At 39.8% G+C, this 20,274-nt stretch overlaps 1 protein-coding gene across 1 annotated transcript in view; it reads right to left on the bottom strand.

Annotated features, from left to right (window-relative positions):
• Window positions 1-20,274, bottom strand: part of MAST4 (microtubule associated serine/threonine kinase family member 4) — an 808,407-nt gene that overhangs the window by 649,782 nt on the left and 138,351 nt on the right. The window lies entirely within an intron of this gene.

Genomic DNA, 20,274 nt, shown 5'->3' with positions numbered 1-20,274 from the left:
AATTTTTCCTCCATTTCTCTTATTTGATTTTCAAAATCCTTCTTAAGCTCCTCTATGGACTGTAACCAGGTCCTATTTTTCTTTGAAGCTTTTGTTGCAGGAATTCTGACTTCACTGTCTTCCTCTTGTTCCATTCTTTGATCCTTTTTGTCCCCAAAATAGAAGTCTAATGTTGGATTCCTCTATTTGCTTTGCTTCCCTTATTTACTCACGTTGCCATTCAATTAATTGACTTTTTAGCTTTTTGCCACGGTAGGACTCTGCTACCAGACAGGGGAGCTTCGTAACAAATGCTGGGGTTTTCTCAGCTGCCAAAGGCATTAGTTGGATGCCCTCTCTGAAGCCTCCACATGGTCTGGCAAGCTGGTTGCACACCCCAGGACCTCCACCCTAGACAGTGATCAAGATCCAAGCAGGTTAAAGCAAGAGTGATTACCCCTCAGACTAGTCACTTGGTCCCCCTACAATCTGCAGGCCAGGAGCTGAAGCAGCCATGTGTGGCTGAAGTCTCAACTGCTTCTCTCCCCAGGGGCAAAAGCCAACTGCACTCCTGACTACCAGATCCCAAAGACCACACTGCACTGACCTCTCACTTTGTGCTTAGCATCTATGTGTTGATAATTCTAGAAACTGCCACAGTTGCTGGTGATCTGAAGTCCCTCCAGCTGGTGGTTGGTCAGGCTGCCCTGGGGCTAAAACCTCCAGCTCCCATGGGGCTTGGCTCAGCCTCAGAATGCTGCACTGGCCACTTGCTGCTGGTCTGCTGGGCTGCCCTCAGCAGGAGGTTAGCTTCTCTGTGTCATTTCGTGGGTTCTGTAGCTCCAAAGTTTCTTCAGAGTCACCTTTTACATGAGTTAGGGGAGGTGGAAGCTGGAGCCCTGTGGAAGTCCTGTTTCTACTCCACCATCTTGGCTCCGCCCCCCAGGCCCATAAACTTTTATAATATTTTTATAATCATATTTCAATTCAATTGGTTTACCTTGTAATCCTACATACTTTTTTATGCATTTGAAAACATTATTCTTAGGAATGGTCCACTGACTTCACCCAACTGCCAAAGGAGTCCAGAACATAAAAAAGATTAAGAACTCCTATTATAGAAGTTCTCTGTATGTATGGTTATATCAAACTCTACAACATTACAGAGCTCTCTAAAAGAGAACTAAAATCACCCCCCAAAAGTTTGGCTTACCAATACCCAAACATGAAAAATGAGTGGATTCAGAATGCCTATTGACTCTGCAGCTGGAAGAAAAGTTCCTTAATCCATCTGGGCCATCAATAACAGACATCTCAGATGGACATTTTAGCATCCCACATCTTGGGATCATACAGTAGTTCCAGGAAGGACATTGGCATTACAATGATGAACCTTTGTTTGCAAAAGAAACTTGGCTTAAATAAAAGAATTCTATTTCCCAAAGTCAATTTAATCTGTCCTCTGTTCAACTAACTCTGTGCCTAACTCATTGTCCACTCACAGCAACTCAGACACGATGGAAACAATGCCTGCAGTCGCTTGATTACAAGATGCATTTGATTTCAAAGAGCTCTGAACTCCTTGAGAGCGGGGACTGTCTCTTACCTTTCTTTGCATTCCCAACGCTTAGCGCAGTATTTGGTGCTGGTTGATGGAGTAAATGACATTTTTAAATCATAAAAGTCTCCTTGGATGATACAGAAATAGAACTAACCTTGTTTAAAAATCCTCTGATCCTAATGATAAAGGTAAAGTATAGAACAAGGAGACATGTGCTTGCCAAAGGTGTTTTTCACTGTTATAGAGGTATTCTATGATAGAGGCCAAATGAAAGAGAAATGCCCTATAAATGATGAGGTTCTCTATCCACTCCTATTTGTGGATGATGTTTTGCTGATTGCATCTAGCACCAGAACACTGCAGAGTTTTCTGGATGAGATCTGTCATCTTTTGGAAGTGTTTGGTCTAATTATCTACCCAGGAAAAAACAGGGGACAAAGAACGCCCACTGTCTAAATGTCATTAGATGCACAGTATATAGAGCTCACCTACATGTTGAGAGGCAAGAAATAACTGATTACCAAGGAGGTAGACATTTCTGAAACATCAAGGCAGTCAGATCAATGACTTGTAAAAGTAAAGAAAGATTAAAATCAATACCAAATTAGAATAAAGATGAGAACATATGATACGCAATTAAAACAACTCCAACTTGACATATGTGTATTCAAGCAAATTATTGACAGTAAAAAGATGAGGAATGGTTTTAAAAAAGAGCCATCAACATGGCCTATCACCATGTCTGACAAAAACTTAAAACACTGATATATCATTAGTGTACCTATAAAGTGGTCCATCCATTTTACAAAGCAATTTGGAATTATGGGAAAAAATGATGAAAATATCTGTATTCTTTGATGCAGACATCTTACCAATGAAGTCGGAATGTATGACAAAAATGTAAAGGACTAAAAAATAATAAAATATTAATAATAACATTTTTGTGGTAGCAAAGAACTAGAAACAAAATAGATACCCATCGATTAGGGACTGGCTAAACTGATTTTGGTACATGACTATTGCCCTATATTAAGAAATAACATATATAAAGAATTCAGAGAAGTAGAAAGTAGAAGTAGAGAAAATCAACGTAAAGTAACACTGAGCAAAAGCAAGCAAATAATATACAAGAAGACAATATACACAATGGCTACGATATCAATGGAAAGAAAAATAAAATAGAAGAAAGTTCTGTGTAATTATAACCAAGCTCAGGCTCAGAGAAGATTTATGAAAATGAATATTCTTCCTCCTCATTGATTGAAATTTTTTGGAACCACAGATGTAGAACACTCCATATACTACAGTACTTGCAGACATGTCCAACATGCTGTTTGGTTTTCCTGAGGTGCCTTTTACAACAGATGGCTCAATAGGCAGGGTGAGGGAAAAGGGATAGATTTATGAATGATATTAATGGCAAAATATATCAATAAAATAATCATATCAAGGAAGATCAAAAGAACCTAGATATCATCTCAGCCAACTTTACTTCTTGTTAAGCAGAAATATGGCAGCCAAAGACATAACCAGTCTGTAATATAAACTCATTTGTAAAACCTTATAAGGAAAAAAAGGGGAGCAGAAAATAGCAGAATTCCATCATAAAACAATGAGAAGTAGTGGAGAGAGAAAGATCCTCTCGCAGTAGTAAAGCCTGGGGTGTTAGTGAGCAGGGTTCTAAGTTCCAGGGGTGTGATGGGGCCAGTACCAACTGCTCAGAATGCCAATTGTTAAATTTTCAATGTGAACCATTATACCTTAGAAATCTGCAAAGCCTAGAAATCAAATTAGAAAATAGAAAACAGCTCTACTGTTTTGCTGATTGCCTGCACTTAAAGTGATTTTTTAAAAATGTTAATAATGGAGATTAAAGCTGAACGTATGCCCTGGTTTTCACAGAGCCAGCTGTTGAACATTTACTAGCACAAATTGTAACCCCTTTTACTTGAGCCCTGATCCTTGTTTGTGTGGAACTACAGTTATCCCTTCCACATCACAGAGTTAGGGGCAGGGCACCCCACCACATTCTGCTAAATCCACATAAAATTTTTTGACCCTCCCTTTATACCAGAGAAGAAGTCTAAATTATTATGGTATTAGAAGATAAAATATGTTGATATTATACAACACTACACATATATGTTAAGCATTTCTGAATTTTTAAACTTTTTCTATATTGTTGTTGGTATTTGCATGTCGGCTGCACCTTCCACAAAATTCCCATTTAATTTCTTATGCCAACCCTCGACATAGCAAAACCACAGCGGGGAAGGCTGTGATGTGGAAGGGATAACTATATTCTTCCACTACTTTCTTGGATTCTCACCTCTGGGAAGGGTTTTCTTTTCAAACCCAGGAGTTGGAAAACAAAGGTAAGCGAAGTAGTCATCTTTTCTCTCAGTTAGCCAGCCAACATTATCTTATTTAAGTAAGTCAAAGCCAGTATTAACCTCTTTCTAAAAACCAGATATGCCCTCTAATGCCATTTAAGATGTATTCTTCTAAGAGTGTGGTAACTTGATGGTATTAAATCAACTAGCCATAATGATAGTTAACATGAAAAGGCTGGAGTAAACGGGAGACAGATACACAGTATTCTACCTAGGCCAAAGGTAATTTAAAAACAGTCCCCAAATGAGGATGGATCTTTGCTGAACCCAAAAGAAGAAAGCTAGAAAACAAGAAATAATACAAATATTAATGAGTTTTGTAGGACAGAAGCAATAGAGAGACTAGACAGTAGGCTACTTGAAGGTAAGGACTGTGGCCATTTCATTTTTGTATTCCCCAGGACCTAGAACGATGCACTACACCTAAAAGATTCTTTAAAAAGCACTGGTAGAATTAGTAATGTGATGAGCAATTTGATTGCACAGTCAGATATAAGTTTAGTTACAGAGGGTATATTTCCATATGAGTTAAGGCTGTTTTTATGTATCTCTATGGGAAGTTGGAATTACTGAGTTACTGGGCCTGAATTCATGACTAGTAAAGAACAAAGCATCCTTTTCACAGTACACCTAAGGGTATAGTGTAATGCTGAACATCTTTCAAGCCTACATAAAAATAAAATAGGAATGTACCACTGGGAATATACACAGTATATGTCCTTGGTCTCTTATCTTTATTAAATAAAGAGAGAACACCTCCCCAGCTTTGAGTCCAAAGTACAATACTACCACCATAAATTATTAACCAGTAAGCAACTGGGGGCACCGTGCTACCCCTATGTCTCATTAACATAAATGATCAAGAGAGGGTTGTTGCCATAGACCATCTTCTATATAATCTCTCCTCTCTTTAAAAAAAATTTAACTCCATACTTCTAACTTTTCCCCAGGTTAGAAACTAGGCTGAATGAATACTAAATAAAAAATCTCTCTTGAGAAAGGAAGGGCCCCCCTTAAGGGAGTCAGGAGACTTCAAAAAATAATAAATTAAATGTAGCCAACATAACTACTGCAAAGGGGTAATAATTCTTAATAAATCACTTCTACCAAAGGAATACGAAACTTCCTATTTCTTCACTACAATTCCTGTTCTCTTACTTATTATGCCATTTGATGTAATAAGAGAATAAAGTATCATAAAAAGTGGGAGGGGAATTATTCTTTGCTAATGCTAAGAATAATAATATTATTAAAATACTTCAAGCTAAACATAATATCTATAGTTTTGAAAAATATTGCAAACATACAATTTGATTGTACTTTGTTGGAAGGGGAAAGAGTCAAAAGAGAATGGAAATATCTAGATTTTTAAAAATAAAATGCTGACATTTTTAGACATAAATTCAAGGCTAAGTCTCTTCACAGGATATAAGAATATCAGAGTATAAAAGGCCTAGGTTGATGATACTTGATGGAAATACCCAAACCGAATATATTGTCATTTTCAAGACACTAAAATTTAAAAGCACCTGACCTCAAAAGAACCATAGCAACCAAAGTGTTCCTAGCAACACTTTTTATAATAGCAAAGAATTAGAAGCAAAGTAGATGTCTAGTTCTTAAAGAATTGCTGAAGAACTGTGATATTATTATACCCTAAGGAAAAAATAAGGAATTCCGAGGTCGTGGAAAAACTCTCGTATGAACTGTTCTAAAATGGAGTAAGCAGAACCAGAAAAACAATATGCATAATGATTACGATAATGCAATTAAGAAGCAAAATAAAATAAAGTAGCATATTTTGATAATTACTATGATCAACCTGACTCGCATTTGACTTTGATAGGAGTGAGGGAGGGCTGTGCAAGATTGCCAGCTGCACTTTCTCCACCAGAGTCATAGGGGTCCACTGACCAGATATTCATCAGGATGACTGGAGATGGCCCAGGACACAATGGGAGACCCTGCTGTCATGGTCCTCTTCCAGAACAAAGGACAAACACAAGACTGTGAGTAGTCTGAGCTGCCTGAATGGGGACCCAGTCAGTTGGGTAACTCAGCTCATCCTCTCCCTCTCCTCCTCTCCAAAGGAAGGTAAATTTTGACGGCTGAAAGCTGCCCAGTTACCTTGGGGTTTACTGGCTAGATCTCTCTTTCTCTCTCTCTCTCCCTCCTTCCCTCCCTCTCCTCAAAAATCAAACCTTCAACCCATTTCACTCTGAAGCTCATAGATTTGACCACAGTAGGTCCCAAGCACCACTTAATGGCTGTATTTTGGGCCCTTCTGCCTCAGAGGGTATGTAAATACTATTTTTCTTTTGGCCAGCAACCCTGAGGCTCTTCCCCTCCCAGTTTGATTATTTTTTCTAATTAAAGAGGCCATACCTTGACTCACTTTTTTTGTTGTTGGTTTTTTGGGGTTGGTTGCCCAAGGTTACACGGCTAGTTTGTGTGTGTGTGTGTGTGTGTGTGTGTGTGTGGGTGGGTGGGTGTGTGGGTGGGTGTGTGTGTGTGTGTGGATGTGTGTGTGTGGGTGTTAAGTGACTGAGGCCCGGCCCGAATCAAACTTGGGTCCTCCTGACTTGAAAAGACCTTAGCCCAAAAGGGCCAGGGTCTCTCATTGCATCCTGGGCCATTTCCAGATGTCCTGATGAATATATGGCCACTGGACCCAGATGGCTCTGGAGGAGAAAGTGAGGCTGGTGACCTTGCACAGCCCTTCCTCACTCAAATCAACTGCAAGTCATGTCATCATTTCCCTGATGTCATGGCCCTCTTCGAGAAGGAAGGACAAACGCAAAGATCAACCTTGACTCTACAAAAGAGATAAGGAAATACACCATTCTCCTGTAGTGTTGGAAGTGAGGGAGACTGAAGATTTGTTAGGTTGTATACATTTGCAGCAAAGGTCACTTTGTAGGTTTGTTTTAACTAGTTTTCTTTGTTATAAGGGAAGGCACGATGAGCCTTGTGTGTGTATATGTTCACATGTGTGTTCACATGTGTTTGTGCTAAGTGAGAATCTGCATGTGTTTTGGGGGTAGAAGGAAAGGTCAAACTGAATTCTGCAAATGACTGATATTAAAAAGAAAAGGCAACAATTTTTAGAAAATTAAAATAAGAGCATTTGACTTCAAAAGGCAATTCCTGAGAATTTCAGAGAATATCTCCAAATATGACTCTAGATTCTGGGCTATCCAAGTATCTCAGATCCAGACACTTACTTCCATGTTAGAAGTGACTTAATCCTGCTTCAGATTCAAAAGCGGGGACATATGTGATGTAATGGACTAACTGCTCTATATTATATTATTAGAAGACCTGAGTCTAAATCCTGGTTTTGCTTATTTGTACAACCCTGAGGCTAGCCATATTATCTCTACAGTATTCAGTTTTCTCTATGTTTAGTTAAAACCCTTAACTAGAATGTTTGTAACTAGAACCTTTGTATTTCTCACCTTTGGTCTATAGGAATCCTTATTCTCCTTTAATTCTAGACACTTGAAGGAGAATAAGATACCAAAACAATTTGAAACAAATCATAAATGGGATTAGTGAAAAGGCACGTTTGAGAGAACATTATCAGTTTTAAGAGGGAAAAAAAGATTTAGCACAGGCTTCCACAAAGCGATCCCAGTCATAGAGAGCTTTTCCCTCAAGGTATGGTATCTATGATAACTAAGATATAGAGGAAAGAGTTCTATAATAGAGGTCAACTTGGCAATCAAAAAATGTTCACTGAGTGCTAGGCACACACAAGTGGTGGGAATACAAACACAAACAGAAAGAAAAATAGTCCCTGCCCTCAAGAAGTGCACATTCTAATGATGGAAAACTACATGTAATAAGAGGCTTGGGAGTGTGGAGGGGAGTAATGGTACGATATGCCTGTCCAGAGACATGGTTGAGAAAGTCCAGAGAGTCAAGAGTCATCCCCTGAGGGGAATGAAGAGATGGCTGGTCTAGGAATTTTCCTTAAAAATTGAGGGTCTAGAAAGAATCAACCAATCAGAAGACAGGGATGCAGTGGCAGAGTGTACATCCAGTGTGAGAAGACTCGAGGCAGGATGAACAGGCTGCCAGTTTACCCTGGCTATCAGAAGCACAGTGGACAATCCTCTGCTAATTGAGGCTCCTTAAGGAAGGTTCAAGTCCTTAGACAGCAGAACCAGGATCTAGATAAGGAAGGCTAAGGTTCTAGTAGCAACTGAGGAAAGAACAGACTCAAATTGGGCTTGAGTGTGCCTAGAACAGGGAACAGAGAAAAAGAACAAAAGCAACCAGGAGTCTAGACTCAACACAAACACTAACTGGCTATGGACTTGGAGCAAATCATTTCAACTCTATGGGTTAAGCTCAGTTTCCTCATCTATACAATTAACAACACCAGGGATTTTAACTAGATGATCTGTGGGGTCTCTTTTACCTACAGATTCTTTGGTAGTGCTATATTGTAAACTCTTTGCATTTAGAGACTGCCCCATTTTTCATCTCTATCCATTGTAGCAACTAGCTCAGTATCTTGCACAAAATACACTTAACATTTGCTGAATGAATATTTGTTGTAATCAAGTTGTATCTTCCCACCTACACAGAAAGTAATTATTACACTCCCTCTGTATGCCCCAGACGTGTAATGAGCTTCATAAACTTAAATCTGAACATGACTTGCTCATACAATAAAATACTGTCAGCAGAGTCACTGAAAAACCTTTATAACTGCTCATAACCTTATTAATGTTGAGTTGATGGTATCTTTCCCCAAAGTTCAGTTGCTTTCAACTTTGAAAAAAATACTTTCCAAAAGGTTAACAGTGTTAGATAAAAAAGTTCTTCCAATGTTTTAGGATAGCAATAGTATGACAAAATACTCCCACTACTTAAAAAATCCCATGACTGTCTGACACCCAATCTCAAGCACATGTGTCCCTCATACCATATGATACGGACCTCAGCACAGATAATTACTGTGTCTAGAAGTGGTTACAGCCAAGATGAATGGGATTCAAATAGCAATGAAGTTACTGTTTGTGCTGTTCTAATAGTAAAGGGGATGAAAATAGCAGGTTACAGTCTGAGATAATAGGTAGCTAATAATATAATGAAGCTTTGTATTAAGAGTGAACAACAGTAAAGCAGATACGTAATGAGCAAATAGCAGTTTAAGCTGGATCCATATGCATGCTGGATACCATGACAACCAAAACTCATAGTTATAAGGGAAAGATTAAAAAATATATTCTTTTTTTTTAATCTAGTTTTCTCTAGCTCACCCAGGCTAGAGTACAGCAGCCACTCAGTGGCCCAATATTTATTGGCAAAGGAGATTTGTGCTCTGTTTGTGACCTGGGTCAGCAGTTCACCACTCTTTAAGCAGCCTGGTGGCTCCTCCCTGAAAGCTTACCAGATTGGCGCCAGGCGTCATCAAGGCAACTGATCAACTTTAGCTTAACCTCCTTCAGCAACTACCAAACTCAAGGGATTCATCGTACTCAGCCTCAATCTCAGTCTTATTCTTCCCCAGGGATTACAGGCATCTGTCCCCAAACCAGGCCCTCCCTTTTCTTAAATTCAAATTCTACACATTCACATACACTTCAGTACATCTAGAATGTGTGACCCTCTCCCTGGCTGGTCCTCCCACCCCTGATGCAGACTACAGACCTTCTATAACTAATTCAACAGCCTTCAAAACCTCACCCTGGCTGAAAAATTCTGCCCCTTGAAGTCAACTACTTGACAAGCCTCTACAAAGTTAGCTTAGCCAGTTCTTCAGTAACAGACAGTCCATCATCAATCCAGGCCAACACTTAAAACTGTCCTCCTGGAATAGCTTTCAAGTCCCTAGGATCACTTCCATGATGCCATGATGCCACCAAAGAGGATTTCAGGGACTGAAATGGAACCATATTCCAATCCTGCCATTCTCACCATCCCTCTTGTATGTCTCCTCTTCTTCAGTCTCACCTCCATGACACTCGTTCAAGCACTCATCAACTCTGGACTATTGTAATAGTCTAATTGGGTCTCCCTTTAGGTCCCTTACTACAATCTGCACTCTAGCTGGCAATGGGATTTTTCTACAGCTTAGGTCTACCGTGTGCCCACTCTATTCACCGAGTGCCAGTGGCTGCTTATTAACTCCAAGATTAAATATAAACTCTTTTATTTGGCATTTAAAGCTCTTCATATCCTGGCACCTTCCCTCTACTCACTCAACCATCCAGCAATGGTGGCCTCTTTATAATTCCTTAAACACAGCATCTCTTATCTCAGCGGCTGCACCAGTTTTTCCCAGAATGATCTGCCCTCTCTCACCTCTGCCCCTGAGTTGCCACCTTGGCCTCAAGACCCTACTCAAATCCTACTTTCTTTTAGTACCTTTTCCTCTCAGATTACTTTCTGTTACTCTGTACATGGGTAGCAAGGTGGCATAGTGGGCAAGAGAGAGCACTAGGCTTGGAGTCAGGAATGCTGGTCTTCCTAAGTTCAAATCTAACCTCAGACACTTACTAGCTGTGTGACCCTGGGTAAGTCATTTTACCCTGTTTGCCTCAGTTTCCTCATCTGCCAAATGAACTGGAGAAGGAAATGTCAAACCACTCCAGTATCTTTTCCAAGAAAACCCCAAATGTCGTCACAACTAGACACAACTGAAACAACTCAACATATATCTTATGTACAACTAGTTACTTATATGTTGTTTCTCCATTAAAATGTCAGGTCTTTGTGGGCAAGGGCTGGTTTTCCCCTTTTCTTATTTACCAGCCCTTAGTACAGTGTCTGGAGCACAGCAAGAATTTTCTGAAATGCTTGTTAACCATATTTATTTTTTTTATTTTATTTTATAGCAACACTTTATATTTATACAGTGACAACAGTATTTAAAGTTGCAGGTCACATCATTTATACATCTCTGAGCCTTGGTTTCATTATCTACAAAATGTGAACAGTAAAACCAACAATGCCAACTCCTCCAAAGATTGTGGGAAGGGTTAAGTGACATGATATATGTAAAGGATTCTATGACCCTTAAAACTTTATGTATCAGCTATTATTTTAGCCATCTCATATACACCATCTCTCTGATCCTTGCAACAACCAGATAGCATAAGAATGGAAGTACAATATTCCTATTTTACAGAAGATAAAAGTGAGGCTCATTACAAAAGAGGGGATTATCTCTATTATACAAGCAAGGGGTATTAAAAGATGAAAAGTTTTAAAAGTCCATAGAGGCTATGTAGTATCATTTAGAAGAGATTTTAATGAGAGGAAGTAGGAATGCTTGTACAAGATCATCACTGAAGGCTTAGATCCCGTGCCATTCAGTAGGGGGGCCAGGTTGGCACAATGGAATGAGAGCTGGATTTAGAATCAGAGAACAGGACTCCAATTGCAGATCTGTCCTCTTGTGACCTTGGGCAAGTTACTTGACCTCTCTAGGGCCCAGTTTCCTCATCTGTAAAATAAAAGAGTTGGACTAAATTAACTCTAAGGGCCTTTCTAGCACTACCCATGAATCTTTGATTCTTTCTGTTAAAACCCAATCCCTCCAGTCATTTTGACTTGGAAAGAACCACGACTAGATTGACTCATCCAAGGTCACAGAGTAAGTGCAGAGCAGAATTGGGACAAGACCTCGTGTCTCCTGACCCTAGATTCTTTCCATTATATCACCCTGAGTAATGATTAATGCACTAGGAAGAATTTTCAACTACCCCCAAAAGCTTTCTGCATTATGCAAATATAATAAAGTTTTTCATTACAGCAACAGGAAATTCTGGGCCAGACCATATAAATATGCAGACAAGTTTACCAACAACAGGATTTTATCCTGGAACTCAACCAAATTAGCTCAAAGTGCCTACAAATTATCACAGTTTCCTCGTAATAAAGTAAAGCATATTATGGAATGACATAAAATGGCATGACATAGAATATTGTAATGCTAATAATTGTAAATTTCAGTGATTATTCAGAAAATAGGAATCTATTTAAATCAGCCATGTAAGGCAAGCTATTCATCAACCTCTGGAGCAGCCCAATAGCACTGGGTAGAAGTGACTCGCATAAATTGGGAGTTGGGGGAGCTTAGAATTAAAAATGACCTTGGTGAGCTGTAATTCAAAAAGACATAGACAAGCTTGAGAAATACTAAGGAGCTGGGATGAGAAGAATGGGAAGTTTAATAATGTCAGTCCAGCCCTAGTGTTCTTGGCAAGTAAAACAAAGCATCCAAGTACAAAAAAGTCAATCAAGGGAGGTGGGAAAAGTTCAGCTGAAGAGGAAGTGGACAGCAGGTTAGAATTTTGTTGTTCAGTTGTTTTCAGTCATGTCCAACCCTTCTTGACCCCACATGGAATTTTCTTTTTTTTTTCTTAATAATATTTTATCGTTTCAATTATATGTAAATAATTTTCAACATTCTATTTTTATAAGATTTTGAGTTCCAAATTTTTCTCCTTTCCCCCTCTCCTACACCTCCCCCCAAAACTGCAAGCAATCTGATATAGGTCACATATGTGCAATCATATAAAACATATTCATTTGGGTTTTTCTTGGCAAAAATACTGGAGTGTTTTGACATTTCCTTCTCCAGCTCATTTGATAGTTGAGGAAACTGAGGCAGAGTGAAGTGACTTGCCCAGGGTCACATAACTAGCAAATCTCTGAGGCTAGATCTGAACTCATGAACATGAGTCTGGTACTCTCTCCACTGCACTACCTCATTGCCCAAGTTAAAAAAGACCACAATTACTAGCCTTGTGACCTTGGGCAAGTCACTTAACCCCAATTGCCCTACCTTCCCCCCTCCAAAAACAAAAAAAAAAGACCACAACTAAATAAATTAAGCAATAGAATGCTCTGTAGAAGAAGACTAACCACAAACTAATGGACATTAGCAGAAGACCTATCAAGAATTCTTGGAATTGGTATTTGTTTGAGGCACAGTATTAGTTTATCTCTGGTCACTTTTTTTAAAGACTAGGAGATGTTTCAGAGGAGACCCAAAATAAAATGTTAAAGAATTTAAGTCTTAGCCTGAAGATAAATATCAGGGGGCTTGGGGCGGCCAGGTAGCATAGGGAGTAAGAGATTGAATCTGGGCTCAGACATTTAGCACCCACCCAGAAACACCTGGCCAGGTAACCCTGAGCAAGTTACTTAACCCCAATTGCTTAGGGGTGGCCAGGTAACACAGAGAGTAAGAGCACCGGCTTGAGTGTCGGGATGACCTGGGATTGAATCCGGGCTCTGATACTTAGCACCACACCCAGAAATAACTGGCCGTGTAATGTTGAGCAAGTTACTTAACCCCAATTACTTTAAAAAATATATATCAGGGGGCTAATTTAATGGTCTTCGAGGTCACAAAGAATTATTTATGGATGAAAAGTATCCAGCTGTCTTTATGGAGGAAAGAAAGGGGGATGGGGGGGAATTGGCCTTAAATGGAATCATGAGATCCAGGTTAGATAGAACAGTAATTTTCTTACTGTAGGTTTATTTTTTAAATCATCACAAAGGAAAATTGAGGGTTTTCCTTTACCAAAGAGTTATTGCTGTTGTTTTATCAGTATGAATAACACGATACTGAACTGAGACCAGTGGAAGAGGCTGAACAGTTTTAAGAATGAACAAGGCCAAGGACAAGCCTTTAAGTAGGTCTGGTTTGCTGAATGAAGAGAAGACCTAAGTTTAAAATCTAGGTTCTTCCCCGAAGAAAAAAGTTGACAGAGAGCCCACTCCTTCTATACCACTGTCCTCTGCAGTATCACCAGGCCCTGTGTGACCCCACCCTTTCACATGGCACAGGCTACAGATAGCATATGGAAAGGGGCTACTCATTGAGTCCAGATCTCTTAGAACCCCAAACACAATTCCTGGCCTTCAGGATCAGCCCCAAGCTAGACCGGACCAATTTCCCTACATGCATTAGAGTTTAGACGCCTTTAAGGCGGGGGCTGTGTTTTTGCCTTTTTTTCTATTCCTGACACACAGTAAACACTTAACACTTGACTCATTCACTCACTGCTTATTCTTGAGTTCTACTCCTAGTAGGAGCATTAAGGTTTCTAAACCTTCATGATAAATCCTTTAGATACATTACTTCATTTGATCTTTCCCATAGCCCTTTAACTCATGGATGTAGCCAATGAGTGCCTATCTGCTCGATCGTGCTGCTATGGCTATAAGAAGGCTAACATCATCCACCCCTTCTTTAATCAAGGTTGCCCATTCTGGAATCCTCTCACAGATGCAACTGTGGAATTTCTAGAAGCAATAAAACACTTTCATATATAATTAAGGGGTGGGTAGAGAGAAATGCCCTTCCACAAATGGAGAACAAAAAGCAAACACTGGTGTATTGGATATTTTGTTTGTTTTGAAGGTCAATTCAAGTCAACATTAAAACTATGACTAGATTCTAAGCATACCATAAAACTTGATGCTTAACTCAGTCACCTATTAGCTTTCCAACTCGAATCCAGTACAGAGCAGCACAAATAAATCACAATTATATAGCTGTGTAAGGTTTGCAAAGCATCTTATCTACATTATCTCATACAAAACTCGCAACAACACATCAAGGTACGCAGTCTTATCTTCATTTTAGAGATGAAGGAACTCTAAGGCTTTGTGATTAACCCACTTGCTGGTCATCGCACAACTAGCACCTGTGGGGAGATTCAAACCCGAGTCCCTGTACTCCCAGGCCAAGGCTCCAGTCACTATACCACACTACCTCTGAGTAAATGTTACTTACTGGAGATTTGTGAAATATCTATGGTTGGTCATTCTGGCAAATTCCTGGACCTCTGCATCCATCTATGACTTAGTATATAAGTCCTAGGGAGTTAATTTACAGTGGTGTAGAACTCAAAGACAAAGAGGAGTAACTAAAACTTAGATGAGGATCTTTGCAAGCCACATAATGGCTTAGAAAACCACATATCAACATTATTTGTGCTCTATTATATTTTTTATAAATATTTCCCAATTACATTTGAATACGGCTTAGACAGCACTCGGAAGGGCTGTAAGCATAATGCTTACAGGGCTGCATGTTGGATACCTCTGCTTCAAGACAGAAGTCATGTGACTTACCCAGGGTCACATAACTATTGTCAGAGGTAGCATTTTGAACCCAGATCTTCCTGACTCCAAAGTGAATACTCCATCTACTCTACTATACTGCCTCTAATACTCAATAAATGTTAAAACGAAAGTAAATGGTACCTTCAGGGTACCATTTTATGATATAGGCTCCAAGAAGGCTTTGCCAAAACCATGCAAGCCTTTAATCTGAGATAGCCTTTAAGATTTCATGGTGTAAGAGATTTAGAGCCTCTAACAGTGGATAAAGCATCTCACAAATCCACACTCCGCAAAATCTTTTAATGGGGTTAGAAAGGTGGGATGTTTCTTCCACTTTTCCAGCCCTTACTGCCATTACATTAAACATACCACATCCTACACAGTTTAATCAATACACATTTATTGTCTATTATGTGACAGGCATTGTGCTAAATGCTAGAGATACAAAAGACAGTCCCTGCCCTAAAGGAAATTATAATCTAAGGGGGAGACAACATGAAAATAAATATATATAAAGCAAGTTGTATACAGGATACATAGGAAATAATTAACAGAGGGGAAGACACTGGAATTAAGAGGGGTTGGGGAAGGCTTCCTGTAGAAAGGGGGATTTTAGTTGTGACTTAAAGGAAGCCAGAGAGGTCAGTAATTGGAGAGAAGGAGGAAAAGCATTGCAGAAATAGCCAGAGAAAATACCCAAAGCCAGGGCAGCCAGGTGGCACAGTGAGTAAGAGCACCGGCCCCAGTGATCGGTTCCGGCCTCAGATACTTAGCACCCACACAAAATAACTGGCCGTGTAACCTTGAGCAAGTTACTTAACCTGAATTGCTTTAAAAAAAAATACCCAGAGCCAAGATATGCAGTGTCTTGTTCATTAAAAAGCCAGGAAGTCGGTGTCAACTGGATCAAAGACTACGTGTTGGAAAGTATGGTGTTAGAAGACTTGGAAAGGTAGGAGGGGACCAAATTATGAAGGGTTTCGAATGCCAAAGGGAGCATTCTGTATTTGTTCATGGAGGTAATAGGGAGCACCTGAAATTTATCCGGTAGAGGAGGGACAGGATTAGACCCGTACTTTAGGAAAATCACTTTAGTAACTGAATGGAGACTGGATTGTAACGGGGATTGACTTGAGGCAGGCAGATCCACCAACAGGCTATTGCAATAATCAAGGCATGAGGTGATGAGGGCTTGCACCAGAGTAGTGGCAGTGTCAGGGAGAGAATAGGGTGTATTTAAGAGATGTCTAAAAGGTGAACTGACTGGCCTTGGCAACAGATTGGCTATGGAGGATGATGAGAGATAATGAAGAATCCAGGCTGATTCATAGGTTGTGGACCTAAGGGACTATGAGGATGGTGTTGCCTTCTACAGTAATGGGAAAGATAGGAAGTAGAAATGTTTAAGGGGAAAAATAATGAGTTCCATTTTGGACATATTAAGTTGAAGTTGTCTACTGGATATCTAGTTCAAGGCAGTTGGAGATGTGAGACAATGCGGCATCAGAGAGTTTGGGGCAGAGTAGGTAGATGTGTAAATCATTAGCACAGAGATGGTAATTAAATTCCCAGCAGTGGATTCAATCACCAAGTGAAAGAGTATATAGAGAGAAGAGGGTCCAGGACAGAATCCTGAGGGACACCTAAAGGTTAGAGGTCTTCATCTGGATGAGAATCCAGTAAAGGAGACAGAGAAGGAGCAGTCAGAGAGGTAGAAGGAGAACCAGCTGGCAGCCCAAAACCTAGGGAGGAGAGAATATCAAGAAGGAGGGAGGGATCAACAGTGTCAAATATAGGTCAAAAAGGATGAGTACTGAGGCCATAGGATTTGGCAACTAAGAGATTGTTAGTAACTCTGGAAGGTGGTTTTGGTGGAATTATAAGGTCAGAAGTCAGTTTGTAAGGGGTTAAGAAGAGAGTGGAAAGAGAGAAAGTAGAGACATCTATCATAGACAACCTTTCTGAAGAGTTTACCTGCAAAGAGCAGAAGAGATATAGGGTGATAGTTAGAGGGAATGCAACAATCAGATGAGGGTCTCCCCGCTTCAGGATGAAGGAGACATGAGCATGTTTGTAGGCAGTAGGAAATGCGCCAGAAGACAAGGAAAAATTGGAAATAAGTGAGAGTGGGGATGACAAAAGGGGGCAATTTGTTGAAGGTGACAGGACGGAATGGGGTCACTTAAACAAGTAGGGAAGTTAGGCTTGGTAAGGAGTAAAACCACTTCATCATGAAACAGGGATGAAGGAGGAGAGAGTAGCAGAAGGAACCTGAGTAATAGGAGATGAGGAAGAGAGGAGAAGAGGGAACTCATGGTGAAAAGCCTCCATTTTTTCTGTAAAATAGAAGACAGGGTTCTCAATTGAGAATGTGAAGGGAAGGGGAGCCGTGGGAGGTTTGAGGAGGGATGGGAAGGTATGGAAGAACCACTGTGGAGAAAAGGATAGTGAGTTTATAATAGAGGTATAGTAGGACTGCCTAATAGCAGTGAGGGCCCAGTTGAGGTTGTACATCATAAATCTGTAATGGACCCACTCCAAACAATTATGTGATTTTTCTCCACTTTCACTCAGTAGCATGTGTGTAGGAGCAAAGGAGGCAAATGGTGGGAGTGATCCAAGGCTGAGATGATATGAAAGGGTGGGGCTAAGGATTCAAGACAGAAAGCCATTAGAAAGTTGAATTGGTTCGCTAAGGGGTCAAAATAAGAAGAGTCACTAATGCAGGGGAGGTGGCTTGGGAGAGAACTGACATGTTGTAGACAAAGATGTTTTATAAGGAAAAGCAGAGGGAGAAGTGAAAAGCCAATAGATCTATAGTTAGATAACTCCGGAGTTTTCAGAATTCTTGAACATAGAGATCGTACTTTGTGAGTGATCGATGGTATGAGCATCTTTGTGTGCGGCTGAGGTGGGGTAGGCGAGCAGCTCATGGGAAGTAAGCAGGTGGAAGAACCAAGTAGTTCAGCTATTTGAGGGAAAGTCAGCATGTATGTTGAGGGAAGGAATTGAAGTTGTTCAACTGCTACAAATTTCCCAAATAATTATGAATGAGCTATATAGATTCATAAAAAAGCCATGGGCTACTTAAATTCATTACTTTTCAGCATTTTAAGCAATATTTTGCCTGTCTCCTTGGGATATTCTTAGCACTTCAGTGTCTTTGGGGGCACAAGGCAAAGAATTAAATATTCAGCTTACAAATTCTGATATTATCATTGTACTTTTGCATTGACATTCACTGGTGGTCTAAAAATAAGAGATTTATTAATTAGGATCATTCACCTAGGTTCTTGAGCTACAAAAGACCTACAGGCCCATATACTCTAGTTCCCTCCCCATCTCACCAACCCCCCTCATATTTTACAAATGAGGAAACTGAAGCTCAGAAAATTTCAGTGACTTATTCAAGGTCACATAGGTAGTTAGTTCTCTGAATCATGATGCTGTCTTAAATGAGGGTCCCCAAGGAAGCTCACTAGTACATTTCCTTGAAGTTAAATCAAACCCTCACAATAAATATCTATGGAATCAATGTATTGTCCTCATTTTCCCCCAGGCTTTCCATATCAAACCCTACATCAATTTCCCATTAGGGTTCAAGTCCTACTCACTCAAGGAATTAATCAGTGCCAAATTTCATGTAGGCCTACAGCCAAAGGGTTACCTGGGTCATCTAAAGGATGATCTCCATTGCTAATTCAAAGTCTTACTGCTACAAATTTCCCAAATCTTTATGAATGCACTATATAGATTCATAAAAAAAAGAGCAATTGGCTACTTAAATTCATTACTTTTCAACATTTTAAGCAACATTTTGCCTGTCTCCTTGGGATATTCTTAGCACTTCAAGCAACAGACAGACTTAAAGCTGCTGCCTTTCCAGTAGACATTTATTTATACCCATGATTTCTGCAGTTTTACAGGAGCCCCATGTTTTAGCAGTTGGCATAAAATAGGAGAAATCTGCTATTTAACACCAATCCGGAGCATTTCCAACATGTTAGCCTGGTGCTTTGCACATTACAGGTGTTCAGTAAATAATGTGCTAAATAGAATTCTGAGGGAAAAAAGCTTTATCTGTATGTAGCCCCTTACCAAACTATAAGCTTCTTGAACAGGACCTGTACCCTTCTGACTTTATCTCCTTCAGTGCCTTACATATAATAAGTACTTGGAAAATTTCTGTTAAATTATTCAATATAGTAGTAACATAGGCTTTAGTCACAGATTTGATACAAAGTTACCATGTGACTCTGGACAAGTCATTTCCTCTCTTCCTGGGAGTTTCCTCCAAAAAATGGGGGTTGGACAAGATGGTCTCTAAGGTCCTCTCCAGCACCTTCAGAAGCCTTCAGGCTTCATTCAACACACTTCACCTGCTTGGTCACTGCCCTTTTATACCTTGGTCTTGATGAAGGGTGCATACAAATCTTTATAGAAAATGGGGAAGTCCCAGTCTGTATGCTTAGGGGACATTAGTCACCAAAGCCAGTACCATTCCTAGAGCAGTGTGTAACAGCTGCTATTTCTGACTTAGATAACTTATCTGCTAAAAGTTTTATTACAGATTAGCCAATAACCAAACTCATTCATTGGCAGTAAGATGGATATGACTGGTATACTAGAAAGGAGAGTTAATGATTGAAAATATCACATTCAAAAATATATTTGCTTAGGAACAATAGCCTAGAAATCTAAACCTCTCGTTCTGTACTGCCAGATGTATCTTTCCCCCTCATTGAGCAGTATGCCCATACACATGGAAAACATGTCAAGTATTGGAGGTCTGAATCAGGAGCCAGTTTTCATATTATTATGGTGGTGTAGCACCATCAATGCACAAATTTTTTATTAAGTGCCTACTGTGTACCAGGCACTGTGCTAAGTCCTGAGGGTATAAAGACATAAAATGAAAATTCCTACTCTTAAACTGCTTACATTTGACTGGGTAGAGCACATCAAGTTAAAGCCTATGTGAATGTTTGAATTTCTTTTTCCTTTGACCACTTCTAAAAGAGCTTTTTTACTAGTGTATCCTATGTCATACAATACTCTGTTTTCCTGGCCCACTTACATACAGTAGTGCTGGAGAGACATCAAGATCTAGTCACTATGTTTAAGTGCTTTACAGTAGACCCTGAGAAAAGGAAACAGAGGACAGGAAGTCGAGAAGACAAATAGATAATGAGAGAGAGACAGACAGAGAGACAGAGAGAGAGAGAGACAGAGAGAGAC

Source organism: Petaurus breviceps, unplaced genomic scaffold (assembly GCF_028583685.1).
Source record: "Petaurus breviceps papuanus isolate PSGF00001 unplaced genomic scaffold, PetGlider_PUasm1.0 229, whole genome shotgun sequence".
In the NCBI taxonomy this organism is placed as follows: domain Eukaryota; kingdom Metazoa; phylum Chordata; class Mammalia; order Diprotodontia; family Petauridae; genus Petaurus; species Petaurus breviceps.
This window is presented reverse-complemented; position numbering and strand designations above follow the sequence as displayed.